The sequence below is a fragment of the Psammomys obesus genome, unplaced genomic scaffold (genome assembly GCF_907164565.1).
Source record: "Psammomys obesus unplaced genomic scaffold, mPsaObe1.curated_primary_1811, whole genome shotgun sequence".
In the NCBI taxonomy this organism is placed as follows: domain Eukaryota; kingdom Metazoa; phylum Chordata; class Mammalia; order Rodentia; family Muridae; genus Psammomys; species Psammomys obesus.
In genome coordinates, this window is record NW_026590466.1 from 1 (window position 1) to 21450 (window position 21450).

The window sequence follows — 21450 nt, forward strand, 5'->3', positions numbered from 1 at the left end:
AATAGTCCCTTAAATCATTTATCACCATTGAAGTTTTTATATATTTTGAAATTTACAATTTGTATTTATAAATATTAAAATATTTTAGACCGTCAAATATTTTAGAAGCTTTTTAAATACCAAACTTAAAACATTTTTTCTAGATACCAACTTTAAAACATATTTATAGACCCTCAAACATTTTATTTTCTTTAGCTTGCATTTAAAGCATCTTCTTAGTCCCTCAAATATTTTTAAAAATTTTCATAATTCCACTAACTTTTACGAGGCAGATGCAGGCAGATCCCTGAGTTCAAGGATAGCTAAGTAGTGAATCACAGACAAATTAAGGTTACATCGTGAGAGCTTGTCTGAAAATATTTTTAAATTGTGTTAAATTTAAAAAAAATTGAAGGCCACCTGAGCCTTACATTACTTAACCTTTTATGCAAAAACCCATATCCTAGTTGGCACATTTCTGTTCACAAACATGGAAGGAGAGAAGTAAAAATAGCAGGGTTAGTACATGTATGGATTTTTCACTATGACTTTCCCACCACATCTTGGAATCACCAATTTTGCCTTTGTGGCTGTTTTGACAGATGGTCTGGCTAGATCTATGTTACCTTGACCTAATCTAAATTCACCTGAGAAAAGGAAATATCAGTTAATGAAATTCTTCTATGAGATAAGATTGTAGGCAAGCCTTTAGGGCATTTTAAAAAATTTTACTATTTATAATTATTTATTCAGTTTGTATCCAGGCTGCAGCAACCTTCCTCATCTCCTACCAGTCCTACTCTCCTTCCTTCTTCTCCTGTCTCTCTTCTCAAGTCTATTGATAGGGATGGACCTCCTCCCCTGATATCTGACCCTAGCATATCAGGTCTCATCAGGCCTGTCTGGATCCTCTTTCTCTGTGGCCTGGCATGGCTGCCCCAGTAGGGGGAGATGATCAATGAGCCAGCAACTGAGTCCATGTCAGAGACAGACACTGCTGCCCTTATTATGGAACACTCATTGAGACTGAGCTGCCTGAGAACTACCTCTGAGCAGGAGTTCTAGGAGTTCTTCATGCATGGTCCTTGGTTGTCATCAGTCTCAGGGGACACACATGGGGACAGATTTTTTTTTTTTTTGGCTCTGTTGGTCTCCTTGAGGATTTCCTGTTCCATCCACGTCCTTCCATCTCCCCCTTCTACCATAACATTCCCTGATGTCTGTCCAAGGTTTGGCTATGAGACTCAGCATCTGCTTCCATAGGAGATTTGCTCAACTATATTCGTAGCAGGTTTATTCGTAATTGGTAGAATCTGGAAACAAACCAGATGTCCCTCAACTGAAGAATGGGTAAAGAATATGTAGTACATTTACACAATGGAACACTACTCAGAAATTAAAAACAAAGAAAATATAAAAAAAATAAAATGTGCAGGTAAATGATGAAACTAGGAAAGACCATCCTGAGTGAGATAACTCAAAAGCAGAAAGACACACAGGGTATATACTCACTTCTAAGTGGCTCTTAGCCATATAACATAGGATAATCATACTAAAATCTATAGTCCTAAAGAAGCTAAACAACAAGGAGGGCCCTAGGGAAGATGCTTAATCCTCATTTAGAAAGGCAAACACTATAGACATCAGAAACAGAGGAGATAAGGGAACTGGTCAGGAGCCTACCACAGAGGGTAGGCTCCTCTGAATGAATCTACCTATTAGGTTATTGAAGGAGACACTGAGTCTCATAGACAAATCTTGGGCATTCTCTTAACCAGTGATTGAGGGCAGTGGGCTCAGATCAGAGAGAGAGAGGACCAGGAAGAGAGAGAGGTAGAGGGGCTGGGAGAGGAATGGGAGTTTTGCTTTCTTTGTTAATTCAGTTATGTTGTGTAACTATGTTTTGTTTTAATTCCAAGTGTGATACTTTGTGGGCTACAGTTTGTCCACTCCTGTTACTTGTGGTTTTTGCCAGCTGGTAATGGCTTAGCTAGTGCCTTCCATGTGAGGCACAGAGAAAGGTGTGATCTAGGACCCTGAGGATATAAATTGAGGGAGTGAAGTTTTGGCATGTGACTAGTAGAAGTTTGGAGAGACCTGAGAGATGGACAGTGGGTGTGGTGGTGTGGAGCAGACAGATGGAGGGAAATGCTTTGTGACAGTGTCATGGAGAACACTGACGGTTGTGTCTCTGGTTGATGGAAATTGGTATAGTCCTAAAAGACCCACTGACCCTCAACAGATGGGAGAAGTAAAGGGGACCTCTCTACCTTCTAACCTTTTCTGTCCTATATCAGGTTAGGGGGTTGGAAGGGAGGTGGAGACCTAAATACTCCAAATAAAGTAGAGTTTTAAATGGAGCATTATGAGAGAGAGAGAGAGAGAGAGAGAGAGAGAGACAGACAGACAGACAGACAGAAAGAGACAGATTCAAAGACAGAGATAGACAGACAGATACAGAGGAAGAGACAGACACAGAGACACAGAGACACATCGACCCATCCCTGAGCATATATTCTATAATAAAATCAGACTGAGCCATCCAGGTGCTGTGGTGCATGCCTGCGATAGTAGCAATGAGGTAGTCAGAGGCAGTCTGATCTCTGTGAGTTCTAGGTCAGCCTGATCTACAAAACAAGTCCAGGAAAATGAAGACTAAAGAAAGAAAGACTACCTCAAAAAAACTATTTCATAAAAGGAAGAAAGAAAGAAAGAAAGAAAAGAAAATGAAAGGAAAGAAAAGAAAAGAAAAAAAAAAGAAAGAGAAAATAATAGTTCAGGTTAAGCAAACAATGAGAAGCAGGCCAGTAAACAGCACGCTTTCATGATCTCCACATCAGCTCATGCCTCCAGGTTACTGTCCTGTTTGAGTTTCTCTCCTGACTACCTTTGATCATGAACTCTGATGTGGAAGAGGAAGCTAAATAACCCTTTTACTCCCATGTTGCTTTGGTCATGGTTTTTCATCACATCAGTTGCAATCCTGACTAAGACAAGAGGATTTCTGGCTACTTGCTGAGTTTCAAGGCCTGAATGGTTTTCTATCATGGCCTCAGTTGTGCTAAGTTCTGGGGGTCTATGAAGTTCTGGAGGCCTGTTGCAGTAGTAGAGATGCTGTTTTAAAAGAAAAAGAAGTTGGGAGGGTGAAAGGAACCCAGGAGGATTACTAGAGAATACAGTAAATGAAACATTGATATGCGATGTGTATAATGATGTGTATATGTAAATCTGTTAATGCAAAGAATTATAAAAAAACTTTTCTCGTCCATGTTTCTTTCCGTAATTTCATTTAATTCACATATACCCAAAAGTAACAGTTTTACTTTACTTATCAAGGAAAAAGTTAATTAAGAAAATTTCTGGTGCTAATTCAAAAATATTTGTGTAGAATCTTATCACTGAGAATAAAGCATTAACTAACAATCCTATAGCACATTAACAATGATAAGTTTTAAAAAATTTTCTCTAGATACAAATACATCAAAAACTGTATCTCCAATATTTTCAAACTCATACTTCACTTCGTGTATGTAAAGAAATTAAATCTCTGAGTTCAGTTCATTGATCAACCATTTATTTACCCCATATACAATGCATTAAGTTTGATCACAAGTACTACCAAAGACAAACCCTTTAATTAATTGTTTATAAAATGCTTGGCTTCAAGGAAACATCACATGTGAAATAATGTATCCAATACTTGATAGATAATCAAAGTAAACTTTCCTTTTACTTTTACCTTTTTTTAAGATCAGGAACCCAGTCATCTCAAGATGACCATATACTAAATATGTAGGTGATAATGTCACTGAGTCATCTTATCCCCTGCCTGTACCTCCCCAGTGCTGGGATTACAGGTATAAAAAAAATATGTATTACTCTGTATCTCCATCCCTGCTTGGAAGAACCAGTGCCTTGTCAGTACTACCAAGTACTTCACATTGTTCCACATTGAACAGGAAAAATGAAAAACAGTTTAATTTAAACATGCTAGTTTAGTTAATTTTAATGAAATAGTAATTTTGTTTGTAGTTCTTTCAGGCATTTTTCCAATAGAGTATCTTAAAGGAAAATATAAATGCAAAATATTATTCTGAATGTTAGATGAAATAAAATCATAAGCTATGACCATTTTATTTAATATCTTTTTATGTCTTTCTAGGGTAATAACATTGTTAAGTTGTTTCAGTTTAGTGATGTGTGTGAACTACAAAGTCAAGGTAATATGTGCTTTCCTGCAATTTTGATACAGGCTTATGAAGAACAAGTAAGAGCTGCCTTCTTAGACCTCAGAGGAGTGCATTGCAGCCAGTGCTGATGACATGTGATAAGCAAGGGTGAGATGGAAGGGAGGAGGACCCCTCCTATTAGTGGACATAGAGACAGACAGGGAGGAGATGAGGGAGAGAGGATGGGATTGGGAGGGAATGAAAGAGGGGGCTACAGCTGGGGTACAAAGTAAATAAACTGTAATTAATATAAAAAATAAAAATGTAAGTTAAAAAAAACTAAAAGAAATAGTAAACAAAGTATATGAAAATATTAGCCTTCTATTCTAATTCAAGTACCTACGTAAAAATCAAATGAACCAGGCAGGTAAAACGACTTAGGAGGTAAGGTAGCAGAGGTTAATGCCAAACCTAAAGTCAACATGATCCTTCTCTGACACACTCATGATGGAAGGAGAAACCTAAATCCTGTACATTGCCCTCTGACCACGCCCCTCCCTCCAAACACAAAAATGCACTGTGGGATACCACCAGGACTCAGAACTGTATTTATTGTACCTGTTAGAGTAGACTCTGCTGAACATTCGACATCATCATTTTTATTTCTATCACTTCCTCAACAACTTCTTCTTCACTATCATCAATGATGTAGATTACTGAGTGCTCCTCTTTGTCCATTGGTGGCTTCTGACTTAAGATTTCTTTTGTCAGGAGAAAATATATTTTGTCACTGAAAACTGAAAGAATAGCAAATCTGTCATCTAAATGCAAAGCAATTAAGTGACATAAACCAATAAATTGTAAAACATCCAGTAAGAATGACCTTAGGTGAATGAAAGTTTTCAAGTTCCATATATTATTGAATCAGAAGATAACCAATTTATTTATGGTAGTGAGCCTAGCATTTAATGGCTGAGCCATCTCTCCAGCAGAAAAACATCTGAAGAAATGTTCAAAGTCCTTAGTCATCAGGGAAATGCAAATTAAAATGGCCCTGATATTTCACCTTACACTCATAAGAATGGCTAATATCAAAACTTCAAATGACAATACATGCTGGAGAGGACATGGAGAAAGGGAAAGACGCTTCCATTGCTGGTGGGATTGTAAACTTGTACAACAACTTTGAAAATCAATCTGGCACTTTCTCAGATGATTAGGAATAGTGTTCCCTCAAGATCCAGCTGTAACACTCCTAGAAATATATCCAAGTATATATCAAATATATAACAAGGACATTTGCTCAGCCATGTTCGTAGCTGCTTTATTAATAATATCTGGAATCTGCAAACAAACCAGAAGTCCTTCAACTGAGGACTGGATAAAGAAATTGTGGTATAGTTACCCAATGGAATACTATTCAGCAATTAAAAACAAGGAAATCATGATATTTGCAACAAATGGTGGGAACCAGAAAAGATCATCCTAAGTGAAGTTTCCCAGAAGTAGAAAGACACACATGGTATATACTCACTTATAAGTGACTATAATATATTATAATACAATTATATTATAATAATATATTACTATAGTATAATATTATTATATTAGACATATAATATAGGTTAACATAAAAAATTTAAAATCCGTACACCTAAAGAAGCTAAGGAAGAAGGAGGAACCTGGGTAAGATGATAAATCCTCTCTCAGAAAGTTAAATGGAATGGATATCAGAAGTTGGAGTAAAAAGGAACAGGACAGGAGCCTACCACAGAGGGCCTCTGAAAGACTCTACCCAGCAGGGTATCAAAGCAGATGCTGAGACTTATAGCCAAAGTTTGGGCAAAGCACGGGAAACCTAATGAAAGGAGGAGGAGATGAAAGACCTGGAGGGGACAGGAGCTCCACAAAGAGAGAAACAAAACCAAAACATCTGGGCCCAGAGGTGTTTCTTAGACTAATAGTCCAACCAAGCAACATGCAAGGATATAACCTAGAACCCCAACACAGATGTAGCCCATGGCTGCTCAGTGTCCAAGTGGGTGCCCTAGTAAGGAGAACAGGGGCTGTTTCTGACATAAACTCAGTGGCTGTCTCCTTGATCACCTCCCCCTGTGAGGTGATCCCCCTTCTTCTATCTGGCTAAAGAAGAAGACAATGGAGCTAGTCCTGATGAGACATGATAGGCTATGGTCAGATGCAAGGGGAGCAGGACCTCCCCTATCAGTGGACTGAGTGAGCTGCATGGGAGGGAGATGAGAGTGTGATGGGGAATTGGAGTGGATGAGGGTGGGGATTAGCTGGTATACAATGTGAATATATTGAAATTAATGAAATATGAAGAAAAAAGTAGTTAACAATTTATAATTTTTGATTGAAAAAAGAAGAGGGTTGCATCCAGCAGGGTATGAAAGCAGATTCTGAGACTCATAGCCAAAATCAGGGCAAAGTTCAGGGTATAGAAAGAAATGGAGGGGTCAGGAACTCCACAAGAAGAGCAACAGAATGAAAACTTCTGGGCACAGGGTTCTTTGCAAACACCGATACTACGAAAAAAGGCCCATGCATGGAGATAACCTAGAACCTCTGCATATATGTAGCCCATGGCAGCTCAGTCTCCAAGTGTGTTTTCTAGTAAGTGGAACAGGGACTTTCACTGACATAAACTCAGTGGCTGGCTCTTTGAACACCTTCTCCTCAGGAGGGAGTACAGCTCTACCAATCCACAGAAGACATGCAGTCAGTGTTTTTGAGATCTGATAGGCTAAGGAGGACTTCAGTGATGAGTGGACAGGGGGAGGGCCATGGGAGATGAAGGATGAGGGAGAGAGGAATTAGGAGGCGGGAGGGAGGGGGCTACAGCTGGGGTTACAATGTGAATAAACTGTAATAATCAAAAGTAAACAAATAAAAAAGAAGAGGGATGGGGAGATGGCTTAGGTTTTATGAGTACATACCATTTTACAGTGGATCTATGGTTGTTTCCCAACACTCACAGGAGGTGGCTCACAACTTCCTGTAATATCAGTTCTAAACCTCTGGCCTTCACAAACAACTGAGCTCTGATACCCATATTTACTGATATTCAAACCTATAGACATAAATGAAAATTAAAATCTTATGAAAAAAAAATGTAATGATGGCTTTAACCCTGATTTGTAATTTGTTTGTGCTTAACCACTGGAATGTCTAATTTTTGGTCCAATCATTGTCAGATTCTTAGGAATTTTGATTTCCAAAGTGTTTGTATAAGTCTACATCCCCACCAGCAGCTGAGTCAATCTGGTGCTTTCTCAGACAATTAGGAATAGCGCTTCCTCAAGATCATGCTATACCACTCCTAGGCATATATCCAAAAGATGCTCAAGCATGCAACAAGGACATCTGCTCAACCATGTTTTTAGCAGCTTTATTTGTAATATCCAGAAGCAGGAAACAGCCCAGATGCCACTGTATCCTTTGAGGAATGGATACAGAAATTGTGGTACATCTACACAATGGACTATTACACAGAGATTAAAAAAAAAAAAAGAAGAAAATCATGAAATTTGCAAGTAAATGGTGCGAACTCGATAAGATCATCCTGAGTGAGGTATCCCAAAAGAAGAAAGACACACAGGGTATATACTCACTCATAAGTGGATATTAGACCTATAATATAGGATAAACATACTAAAATCTGTACACATAAAGAAGCTAATCAGGAAGGAGGACTCTGGCTAGGATTCTCAATCCCCATTCTGAAAGGCAAATATTTATTTATTTACAGAATAAAATAGAAATAAATATTGTTTATTTAGGGAATAATATCAAGTAGATAAGTTAAAGTGATAGCTGTATTCTCACATTTATTGAATCACAGTTTACAACAGCCAAGATGAAAAGCCTAAGTGTGTGCCAAGAAATAAATGAACGAAGAGCTTGTATGTGAGTGTGTGTATAATAAAATATTAATTAGCCAAAAAAAAGAATTTTGAAACAATAAATCAGGCAGTGAGTGACCCAAAGTAATCCTGTGGATGCTCTCACTGCAATGCACAAGCATATTCCAAATATGCTGATAGCAAAGCAAATACAAAACTAAATTCGGTGGAGCTGGGGAGGTAGTTTAGTGGTTACCATGCAAGAAGGCCTGGGCTCAACTGTCAAAACTGCCAGAAAAAAAAATGACTCAGCCATGGTGAGAAACAGCAGGAGAAATCAACTGTACCTAAAATATGACTAAAAGCAAGCATAATGTGGGAAATCTGAATGGGACCCGGAAACTATGCAGGCTTGGAACTTAGGATGGAGCAAGAATTGCCCAGCATTGTGTTCTAGGTTAATTAAATAAGTCCTAGTCTCTGTGTGGTAATTTGGGTACACAGCTGGTTTAGGAATGGCTGTTGTTTAATTAAAAGATAAATCAATAATAAATATTAATAATCATCAACACAAATCATTCCTCAAAGACCCTGTCCTGAACAATAAGGAGACTTGCCAAGAGGCCTGTGCTCCTTGCCCAGAAGAAGGCTCTTCAAGAAGGCCTATTCTTCTGCAGACCAGGGCTCCAAAAAGCCCTATCATTCTTAGCCCCCAAAAAGCCTGCCTTTCTCAAATAAAGGAAAATGTAAACATTCAAAAATAAACCACTACCTCCCAACCTCCCTCACAGAGATGGTAGCAGCTTTATTTGTAATAGCCAGAAGCTGGAAACAACCCAGATGCCCCTCAACTGAAGAATGGATGCAGAAATTGTGGTACATCTATACAATGGAATATTACTCAGCAATGAAAAATAAGGAAATCATGAAATTTGCAGGTAAATGGTGGTACCTGGAAAGGATCATCCTGAGTGAGTTGTCCCAGAAGCAAAAAGACACACATGGTATATACTCACTCATATAGACATACAACATAGGACAAACCCACTAAAATCTGTGCATCTAAAGAAACTAAGCAAGAGAGAGGACCCTAACTAAAATGGTCAATCCCCATCCTGAAAGGCAAAGAGGATGGACATCAGAAGAAGAAGAACAAGGAAACAACCTAGGAACCTTCTACAGAGGGCTTCTGAAAACCAGAAGAAGAAAACAGGAAACAAACAAGGAACCTACCACAGAGGGCCTCTGAAAGCCTCTGCCCTGCAGACTATCAAAGCAGATGCTGAGCCTGATGGCCAAGTTGGGCAGAGTGAATGGAATTTTATGTAAGAAGTGGGAAATAGTAAGAGCTGGAGAGGACAGGGTCTCCACAAGGAGAGCAACAGAACAAGAAAATTTGAACACAGGGAACTTCCCAGAGACTCATACTCCAACCAAGGACTGTTCATGGAGATAACCTAGAACCCCTGCACAGATGTAGCCCATGGCAGTTCAGTGTCCAAGTGGGTTACATAGTAATGGGAAGAGGGACTGCCTCTGACGTAATTTGATTGGCCTGCTCTTTGATCACCTCGCCCTGAGGGGGGAGCAGCCTTACCAAGCCACAGTATAGGACAATGCAGCCACTTTTGATGAGAACTGATAGACTAAGATCAGAAAGGAGAGGAGAACTTCCCCTATCAGTAGACTTGGGGAGTGGCATGAATGCAGAAAGGGGAGGGAGGGTGGGATCGGGAGGGGAGGAGGGAGGGGCTTATGGGGGGATACAAAATGAATAAAGTGTAATTAATAAAAAAATTTAAAAAAATAATATTTCTAGTAAGAATGCAGTTTGCACTATTTTTTTTTTCACAAACGCCAGCCAAGATATGCAAAGGAAAGAGATATAGGAATCTTTTGCTAAAATATTTGTAACAAATAACTATACACAAAAACTTCACAAAAAACTAGTTTCCTCTTGAAGCAGAGCACATAGCAGGTGAGACTGGGACAGATGAAAACACTGGCTGGGATTGTAAGCCTCTCAATGACCTAGAGGGAGAAAGGATTTACAGGGAGTGGAGATTTTCATTTTGGATATTAACATTTCCAAAGTTTGGCTACATCATCTTTTAAATTTATGCAAACTATGTAAACAAGAGGTACATTTTAAATTGCTCTGCATGCAAAACTCCATGGCATCCAAAGATACCATGTACTTGGATATTTCTTTCACAGACAGAGCCCATGATGTGCAGTAATCAGCTGAAGGAACAAGTAAGGAAGAGTGATTGTAGGCAGGTATGCTCAACTTAATACTCTTTCACCTTGATTCAACCTGCCCTTTACCATTCCCAATTATAAAACCAATTATTATAGAAAAATTCTATTGAGAAAACTGTTATAGAAAAGTAACCAGAAAGCTTTACTTCCAGGCAATAGAACCTTTGTAGAAAAGAGAAAGGATAGTGTCGAGTGGGAGAACATGATATACTTCTATACTGTACAAATTTATTGAATGGTCATCCATCATTAATTGTGTGTGCAAAACAACAACAACAAAGCCATCATGTGTTATCTTGCCTGCTTGCAAAGAAATTTGAAATGTATAAATCTCGATAAAATCTTCCCTCCTATGACATGCAGATTACCTAGATTTTCCTCATTTTAACCACAAATGGGATTTTACATAAATATGTGTTCCTTAAAACATCACTAGTTTTTTAGGTTAACTGTATGTCTTTTGAAATGCAGAAGAAAAATCCCTGGTTCACACATAGTTTAGTGACAATATATTCACTTGTCGTTAATGAAGCAAGTATATTCTAAGTCATTACATGATTTCTTTGGCTTTTCTTTACTAAGTAATACATTTAAAATAGTCATGATTGCCTGAGAAAACTTCTGACCTTGATAAAATCACAATTGTAATTATAATTTTTTTCCTCAAGGGCGGTTAATTAAAAAAAAATGATTGCAGCTCTCATTTTTAAAACTCTACTTTACTTGGGGTGTTTAGGCCTCAACCTCCAAACCCTATGTAGCAGACAGAAAGTTAGTGGGGAGAGAGGGCCCCTTTGTTTCTCCCAGATGTTTAGGGTAAATTGGTAGTTTTAGGGCTATAAAAATCTCCATCAACAGCAGATGCAGCTAGCAGTCTTCTTAAAGCTGCTGTGCCTCAAACCGTTTCCCTCCAGTTGTCTCTCAGGTCTCTCCAAACTGCTCCATGCCACCATAGAATGCCACCACTTCTCTTTCTGAGCTCTCAATTTATAATGTTTGAGTTCTAGACCATGCCCATCTCCGTGTAGCACATATGGAAAGCCATTACCAGCTGGCAAAAGCCATTCACTACACGAGACCATTATCAGCTGTGAACAAACTGTAGCCCATCTAAAATCACACACTTGGGATTAAAACAAAAGCATATTTACATAACATAACTGAGCTCACAAAGAAACCAAAGCTTTCATTACTTGTGACCATCAGCCTGAAGCAGCCATAACAAATCCTATACTTGGGATTAAAATAAAAGCACATTTACATAACGTAATTGGGTTTACAAAGAAACCAAAGCTTTCATTACACATAGCAGCCTGAAGCATTCATAACATATGCAGGTCTTCTAAGGACACAGGAGCCCAACTCTTGGCAATAGCACAGAACTATACCTCCAACAGAGATGGATTAATCGCTGCTCAGCAATAAGACAGTCCCTGGAAACATAATCAGAGATATAAATAAATTTAGAGACTCATTAGAAATTGTAATTAAAGTAAACAGTAGGGCAATAACAAATGTTTTATCAATCTCTCAAAGGAGAAAGCACAGACAAAAGAAAATAGCTGACCAGGCAAAAATGGTAAACCTTCTACCTACATATAAAACTGTGTGAAATATATGTAAGGATCTTTTATGTTCTAAGTTCTGCTTGACACTTTTATACTCTAAAATTTTGTTTCTGAATCAAGTATATTAAATTAAAAGCCAACCTACTAAATACATAGTAATTTACATATATTTATATATATAGGTATTCTTATTATAAAAGTTGAAGTTAAATAATGAAATTAAAACCCATCTCTTTCCCTTTCTCCACCATACTCCTATGGTGGACTTCAAATTTAAGGTGCTACACTGAGTTATTGAGAGAACAGGAGTTCGAGAACAAGTAGTTGGTTTCCTGAGGCTCACGTAGGAAAATGTGGCTTCACAGGTGAAACACTTTCATTTAAATACACACCGAGCATTGCTCCATGTCTTGAGCAGATCTTCAGAGATAGAGAAAATAGCACAAGTATTAGGTGGTATTCTTCAGAGAGTCACACATCTACCATCATCTTTTTGTGAATATCTAAACCACCTACACAGCACAGCTTTTGCCAAATGATATTCTTCCGTCTCCATCCTTATCTGCATTTATAATTGTTTTGTCTACAATCTGCTGTAGCTGTGTCTGTCAGGTTGTTCCCAACCATCATCTTCAACACCTGGAAGAGTTTCCCATTGGAAATATAGCCATCTTTACCCATGTCACAAATAACGGAAAGCAACCCTCAACTTTGCTTCCTTATCACCTATGACACGGAACTGAGAGACTCCTTAAATGAATTCTCTGAAGTTTAATCCTCCATCTGCATACTTCTCTGTCTGTGTCAAGTATGTTTATTACCCTCTGTACAAAAGGATTCTGCAAAGCAGATGCTGAGCCTGATGGCCAACTGACGGGCAGAGTGAATGGAATTTCATGTAAGAAGTGGGAAATAGTAAGAGCTAAAGAGGACAGGAACTCCACAAGGAGAGCAACAGAACAAGAAAATTTGAACACAGGGAACTTCCCAGAGACTCATACTCCAACCAAGGACTATTCATGAAGATAACCTAGAACCCTGACAATGCAGCCACTTCTGATGAGAACTGATAGACTAAGATCAGAAAGAAGGAGAGGAGGACCTCCCCTATCAGTGGACTTGGGGAGGGACATGCATGCAGAAAAGGGGGGGGGAGGGTGGGATCGGGAGGGGAGGAGGGAGGGGCTTATGGGGGGATACAAAATGAATAAAGTGTAATTAATAAAAGTTAAATAAAAAATTTTTAAAAAGGAGAAAAAAAGGGAAAAAAAGGATTCTGATGTACCTCAGGCAGAGACATGAACTCTTCCAATCTCAAAGAACCAGAATTGTCCAAATCCAGTTTCTTGAATCTCTTTTCTTGCCTTTTAATTTCATCAGCATCAAACTGTGAGCACATTTCCAAGGGCAACTTGCCTAATTCACCATATTGCTTGGCAGGCAGTGCTGGTGCAGCCACAGCATCTTGCTGTCCTGAGCAAGGAGGGCAGGGTCCCTGTGGGAGATGCTTCAGCTGGAGGGAGGGTTTCAATCTAGCACTCATGGGCAGCCCTGACTTGCTACAGTGGCTTGTGTTGACTGCAACCTCAAAGGCACCTTGTTTTGTTTTTTTAATATTTAGTTAGTTTCTATTCTGAACTTTGTTATGTCATATTCTTTCTCTGTTGCTTACTAACTTTTAATTTTGGACTGCTGTCTTGTATGCATTTTTAGCATTTTCCCTTTTAGAATGATAAAAATTTCTCCCTGTGAACCACTGAGCCAAATCCCTGAGATTCTACTAGGTAGTGATTTCACTACCTTTCCTGTCTATGTATGTAAAACTTTCTTTTGTGAGTTCTTTGATTCATGAATTCTGTAATGTGCTGACAGCAATTCAAATATACAGTATTTCTAAAAATAAATCAGTTTCTTAGGATTTTCTAACAGTGTCTGTCCTCTGAATAAAACCTCTGAATTGAAGTTTATCATTTACACAAATCTATGCTCATTTTTTTTTTTTAAATCGATCCATGCCTGGCCATATGTTTATGTCTGGATATAAAACAATTTCAGACAATCACTTACTATTTTGTTTTAATTTGAAAAACATAAACTTACTTCAGTTATACCATCAATAAAATTTTATTTGGGGTAAGAAATATTCTGTTGAAATCCTGTGCTGTAATGCAAGTAAACGTCACGTTTTTCACAGTTTCTATCAACATGAAATAAAATTTAATCCTGGCAAAAAATGGTATAGTCTAAACTAACACAAAGAATTCTCGATATGTGCATTAAATTGAACTTACTGATCAGCATTCAGTCTTTCACTTATTTTGCTGATACATATGTCTCTTTGGCTGCAAAGTACTTCAAGAGTGGCTGGATATTTGTAAAAAGTCTTATATCCTTATAGTGTATTAAGTAATTGTTCCTCTTATAATTATCATATTAACCACTCAAAGAGACACCCCCCACAAGACAGAGTGTCACTTTGTAGCCTTGACTGTCCTGGAACTCTCTGTGTAGACCAGGCTGGCTTCAAACTCACAGACACCTGCATGCCTATGCCTGACAAGTGCTGGGGTTGCATTATCGCCCCTAGTGACATTTGTATTTTGAAAGTATAAATTTAAAATGTATAAATCTTTCTGTGACTTGCAAACTTAAAAGTTATATATTAACTATACTAATGTTTTGTTTTGTTTTTGCCTTATACTCTGCAGTTTGATATCCCTAAAATCAGAATAAGCTGTACAAAGTGTGTAAAAGCCCAAGAGGATGGAGGGCATCAAGGCAACAAGATTCTATAAGTCAATAAGATCAAAGCTCACATGAACTCACAGAGACTAAAGCAGCAAGCACAAGGCCTGCACAGGTCTGCACCAGATCCTCTGTACATGTGTTATGGCTTCCAGTTTAGTGTTTTTATTTTGGTACTGAGTGTGGGAATGGGTGAGTCTCTCATTGTTGTGCCTGCTCTTAGGGCTCTTTTCCTTCTGGTGGTTTGCCTTGTGCAACTCCATTGTGATGGTTTTTGCTTTAATTTATTGTATTTTATTTTGTTATGTTTTGTGATTTCTTAGAAGCCCATTATTTTCTAATGATATTCAGAAAGGGAGTGTATCTGGATGGGAGGGGAGGTAGTGAGAAACTGGAAGGAGAAACGGGAATCTGTAAATTAGGATACATTGTATGAGAAAATAATCTATGTTCAATAAAAGACAGGGAAATAAATATAATCACATCCCTATTTTAACATTCCAACCTGTTCATTTTAATGCCTTCCATATAATGTTTTCTTTCTACTGTATCCTTGTCTCGTATGAGATATACCTAATTATATTTTCTAATGCTATAATCTCCTATTTCCTAATAAATATAGTCCATTTACATTTATGGTAAATATCTCAAATGTATGGAATTATTGTCACCAATATATATCATGAGTTTCACTTTGCCATTTTTTCCTTTTATTTCCTGTGCAAAATCGATTTCCTTTTGTCATTTAGTTCCATTTTAACAGCTTTCTGTTAGTTGAGATTGAATATACTCCATTTCTTCAGTAGTTGTTGTTATATTTAATAATGCCTGTTTAAAAGTCCAAAATTAGTATTTCAGAACCCCTTTTCAAATTTCTGAATATTTTGAAACTTTTAACTTGCAGTTAACCTCCAGTATACCCATGTGTCATTAGTGTCTACTATTTCTATGTTAACTAATCTAATTGGATGAGTTATTGTTATTGACATGTCTATTTCGTAAATTTACTTATGTCTCTATGTTCACAGTTCAATATTCCTTCTTGCTTCTTGGGCCAAATCTAGCCTTGTCCTTCTACCTTAGAATGAACTTTTGTGAAAATTCGTGATTAGTAAAATAATCGTTTGTGCTTTTAGAAATTGTCTTTATTGTGTGTTCCTTTTTAGAAGGTACAAAGTTCTAGATCAAAGGACTTGGGTAAAAAGAACTTCCTGCTCCTGACCAGGACCAGGGATCAGTTCACAGCTCCCACATGTTGGTTATCAACCATCAGTAACTCCAGTTTCAGAGGATCCAATGCCCTCCTATGTCCACGGTTGGCAGTACACACACACTTCACACACATCCATCCACACATGCATGCAGTTACAATACACTTGCATATAAATAGAAAACACTTTTTAAAATGTTTTTATTAACTACACTTTATTTACTTTGTATCCCCCCGTAGTTCCCTCCCTCTTTCCTCCCAATCCCTCTATTCCTCCCGCTTTTGCACACATGACCCTTCCCAAGTCCACTGGTAGGGGAGATCTTCTATTTCTTCCTTCTGATCTTAGTCTGTTAGGTCTCATCAGGAGTGGCTGCATTGTCTTCCTCTGTGGCCTGGTAAGGCTGCTACCCCCTCAGGGGGAGGTGATCAAAGAGCAGGCCAATTAGTTCATGTCAGAGATAGTCCCTGTTCCCATTACTATGTAACCCACTTGGAGACTGAATTGCCTTGAGCTACATCTGTGCAGGGGTTCTGGGTTATCTCCATTCATGGTACTTGGTTGGAGTATTAGTCTCAGGGAAGATCCCTGTGCTCAGAATTTTTGATTCTTTTGCTCTCCTTGTGGGACTTCTGATCTCTCCATATCTTACTATTTCTTACTTCTTTCATAAAATTATCTGCATTCTGCCTAAAGGTTGGCCATAAGTCTCAGCATCTGCTTTGATACTCTGCAGGGCAGAGCCTTTCAGAGGCCCTCTGTGGCAGGCTCCTAACCTGTTCCCTGTTTTCTCCTTCTTCTGATGTCCATCCTCTTTGCCTTTCTAGATGGGGATTGAACATTTTAGCCAGACTACTCCCTCTTGATTAGTTTCTTTAGGTGTACATATTTTAGTTGGTTTATCCTATATTGTATGTCTATATGAGTATATACCATGTGTATCTTTCTGCTTCTGGGATACCTCATTCAGGATGATCATTTCTAGTTCCCACCATTTGCCTGCAAATTTCATGATTTCCTTGTTTTTTATTGCTGAGTACTATTCCATTGTGTAGATGTACCATACTTTCTGTATCCATTCTTCAGGTGAGGGGTGTCTTGCTTGTTTCCAGCTTCTGGCTATTACAAATAAAGCTGTTACAAACATGGTTGAGCAAATGTCCTAGTTGTGTACTTGAGCCTCTTTTGGGTATATGCTTAGGAGTGGTATAGCTGAATCTTGAGGAAGCACTATTCCTCGTTGTCTGAGGAAGCACCAGATTGCTTTCCAGAGTGGTTGTACAAGTTTACATTCTGACCAGCAGTGGAAAAGGGTTCCCCTTTCTCCACAAACTATCCATCATGTGCTGTCACTTGAGTTTTTGATCTTAGCCATTCTTATGGGTGTAACGTGAAATCTCAGCGTTGTTTTTATCTGCATTTCCCTGATGAATAATGATGTTGTGCATTTCTTTAAGTGTTCTTCTGCCATTCGGTATTGTTCTATCGAGAATTCTGTTTGGTTCTGTTTCCCATATTTTAATTGGATTACTTAATTTGTTGCTTTTAAACTTCTTTAGATCTTTATATATACTGGATATTAGCCCTCTGTCAGATATAGGGTTAGTGAAGGTAATTTTCCAATCTGTAAGGAGTCAATTTTCTTCAGATGACAGTGTCCTTTGCTTTACAGAAGCTTTTCAATTTCACGAGGTCACATTTATTGATTGTTGCTCTTAGAGCCTGTGCTTTTGGTGATCTATTCACCTAAGTTGTCTCCTGTGCCAATGAGTTCCTGGCTCTTATCCACTTTTTCTTCTAACAGTTTTCGTGTGTCTGGTTTTATATTGAGGCCTTTGAAGCAGTTGGACTATAGGTTTTGTGCCGGGTGATAAGTATGGATCTATTTGCATTTAGTTTTGAATTGACAACTATTTCATTTAGCAGTTCAAATATACCTCTTCGTCACTGTTAAGATCCCGGTTTCTTCTTAGGTGAACTATATTCAACACAGGGACGGCCCCACTTCACACAGGAGTTCTAGACTCAAGTTCCTATGACCTGACTGAGGACCACAAGTTCTAGATCTTGCCTTCTGATCCTCCCTCTGCAACCCCTTTTCAGGTAGGAATCCTAGATTTGCATTGATGCCAGTCTTCCTCCCTGAGGAGAATCTCTGCACTGAGCACCTGTTCCAGACCTGGGAATATTGGCTGTGATAATCTTCTAACTCTGGACTTTGAAAATTAACTTAGATTAAGCTGAACCAGTATTACTTCTGCTATTCCATTTGAATATCAAAACTAAATTTCTCCTAGAATGATCCCTACCAAGCTGTTCTGCAACCTGAAAAGGTGGGGTAACAAGAAATAAATTAAAAATATCCACTCAACAGGACTGGAAAAATGGCTCAGAGGCTAAGGTCCTCGGGACTCCAGAGAACCTGGGTTCAATTCACAGCATCTATGTGGCAGCTCACAACTGTCTGTGATTACAGTTCCAGAGGATCTGACAACTTTGCACAGACATGCAGGCAGAACACCAAAGCACATAAAAATAAATGTTTTAAAAATATCTACTCAACAGAAGAGAGACAAACCATACCAATAACCTAATTCCAGGTGTATAGGTCTCATTACGAAAACATAAACATGAGTAACAATAAGATTGCCAAAAGTTAGTACTTCAGTAGTCTTATTCCTGAGAAAAGGAACTTAGATGACATGTAGATAACCTAAAATTGTATAGTTCCTTTTTCTGTGTTCATCATATTTTCTGTGGTTGACTTATTTTTATGTTGGATAGATTCATTACAGTTTGTTTTGGTGCTGTTTGTTTATTCATGTTTATTATCCATGTTGCTTCTTCCTACATAGGTACATTTCTATCATTTCATGGAAACTAATTTCAAACTAAAGATTGACAGCAATCATTTCTTTATCCTATTTAGTACTGCAATTACATTGAGTTAGACTTGTCTGTGCTTATCTTTGATGGGTTGTGTATTGTTACATAATAAACCACAGAGAAAGTTACTGGCTTGAAGAAAATTTTATCTCATTTGTTCAGAATTCCCTTATTCAACATTTTAGAGTGATTCATACAGTTCTCAGACCCTGGGAGGCTCAAAAACATTTATGATGTGTTACAAGTTCATTTACACATTTGGGGTGTATTCTGGCTCTCCATAGATAGGACGCTATCTCAGAATCATTCTCATCCTCTTTATCTTTGTCTCAAAAGAGGCTAAAAGGAGGCAAAGTCTGATCACTCTTCAAGCCTCTATTTCCACACAGGCTCAAACAATTATAAGAGCCCATGGCCAGCTTTAAAGGGTGGAGAAATAATTCTACCTGCTAGTGCAGGAGGCATCATTTTAAGAAATTGAAGTTTTATATTTTTCCCTGTAGCTGTGATGGTCAATTAAAGCCAGGGTTATATATGGAAAACTGTTCACTTGAGGACACAATTTTCTGATCAATTCATGGCTGATATGCCTGTGGTATATTCTTTTCAATGATACTAACTCTCTGAGTTGTCACTGTCCCTAAAGTGCATTAATATGGAGATTGTTCAGACACTTTCCCCTTGGGTCAGCAATGTTAGCAGCAAAGAACGCTGTGGTTTTTCCTGATCCATGTCTGCAAATGAACTATCCCATAAAATGGTTCAGAATTGATATTCCAAACACATGGTAAGGTTTTGTGTAAATGAATTATCTTTTTGTTTCTTGCTTTGTTTTGAGACTGGGTTTCTCTTTGTAGTCCTGTCTGTCCTGAAATGTACTCTAGATCAGGCCGTCCTTGAACTGACAGAGATCTGCCTGTCTCTGCCTCCTGAGTGCTGAGACTAAAGGTGTGCACCACCACTACCTGGATTTAAATGAGTTCTTTTTTAAATTAACCATTTCGTTAATTTATTCACATTACATCTTGATCTTAGACCCTTTCTCCTCTCCTCCTGTTCCCATCCTCCCTCCCACTTCTCACTATCCCTCTCTTATTCCTCACATAAGGAGAGCCTCTCCCCTACCAACTCAGACCAAGTCTTCTTCTTCCCCAGAGCCCTGTTGAGGCAGCCTCCCCCTGTTGAGGGGAAAGTAATCGAAAACCAGGCAACAAAGTCCTTGTCAGGGACTGCTCCCTCTTCCCTTTCTTGGGGACCCACTTATGTGTAAGGGGCCTATGTCGAGTACACGGACCTTCCTTGGTTGGTGCTCTGTAAGCTACCTGGATTCAGGTTAGTTGGATCTGTTGGTCTTCTTTTGCAGCTCCTGTTCCCTCTGAGTCCTTCAATTCTTCCATCCACTCTTTCACAAGGCTCCTGTGCTCTGCCCAATGTGTGGCTATGAGTCTCGGCATGGGATGTGGAACAATTTAAATCCTAGTAACTGAAACTATAGCAAAACACTTCTCTAGGCCAGTGAATGTGTTTGGTAGACTATAACTTTCAATCTGCCCCTAGGATCTACTAAGTACTATTCTAATTGCTGGAAGATAGAAAACCATTCACTTACCACCCTAATTTTATTGAGATGAAATGTAAGCATAAGAAGAGGATCCAAGGGAGGGACAAGATGGTTTAGCCAGGAGAACACTGCATCTGTGGAGCAGGACAACATTTTCCATCCAGCGACCAAGAGATTGAACTCTGGGCCCTAAAACAACAGCTATAGTGTTTCACAGGTGAGAGGAATTCCCCATGGCATGGGAATCAGTCGATTCCACTCTCAGGTCACCCACCAGAACCCGGAAGAGATCCCGGATCTCGCAGGCACTAAGTCGCCAGACCAGAGCCACACGCCTGCATGTCACAATCACCTTCCCAGGCTGAATGGTAGGTACAAAAACACCAGAGACTGAGAGTCCCAGTCATGAGAAAAACCCATGGGGAAGGAAAGCAGTGGGACTGGCCATGGGTCACCCAATCTTTACCTGGAAAAGGTCTCGCAGACTGGCTGGTACAAGCCACCATCACTGAACTGGGTTCAAGCTGCGAGCACGGAGAGTTGTTACATGTCCAGCTCTCTGGCACAGACTGAGCTGTGTGCCCCAGTGCAACAGAGACTGAGAGGCCCTGTCAGGAGTAAACTCCACAGGGAAGGAAGGAAACGGGGACCCGGACTAGGTCATCCAGTATACACCTGGAAATGGTCCTGCAGACTAGTAGAGGGATGAACTGCCAGCCCAGAAACTTGCACTGTACCAACTATTCCTCACAGACAGAACTGTGCACTCCAGGACACCAGAGACTTAGAGTCACTGTTGGGAGAAATCCTCACAGGGAACGAAGCGAAGGGGATGGACTTAGGCCACCCAGCATACCCCTGGAAAAGGTCCTGCAGACTGGCCCAAACCAGGGACCTGCTGTGCACCAGATTGCCTGCTGTTACCAGGTGAGCGGGACTCACCTGCCACAGATTACCGCTTGGGTACTAGGACACAGAGCCCCAACCTCAGACCTACAAAAGCACAGGATCCCCAAGATCAACCCTCAAATACTGCTCCAAGGGGCAACCAGTATCCCTAACAAAACTGACCAAACCAAGGGACACACAGGTTACAGCAGCAGATCACTAAATTTACAGCAAGAAAACCAGAAGCAAGGCAGCTGTCTCCAGGACTTCTCCAGGTGAGAGGAGAGCCCACTCAACTAACAAGGACCACAGTTACCA

General features: G+C 39.2%; 1 pseudogene; it reads right to left on the minus strand.

Moving 5' to 3' along the window:
• Nucleotides 1–12312: 12312 nt before the first annotated feature.
• LOC129676893 (calcineurin subunit B type 1-like) lies at nt 12313–13384 on the minus strand (annotated as a pseudogene).
• Between the last annotated feature and the right edge of the window lie 8066 nt (nt 13385–21450).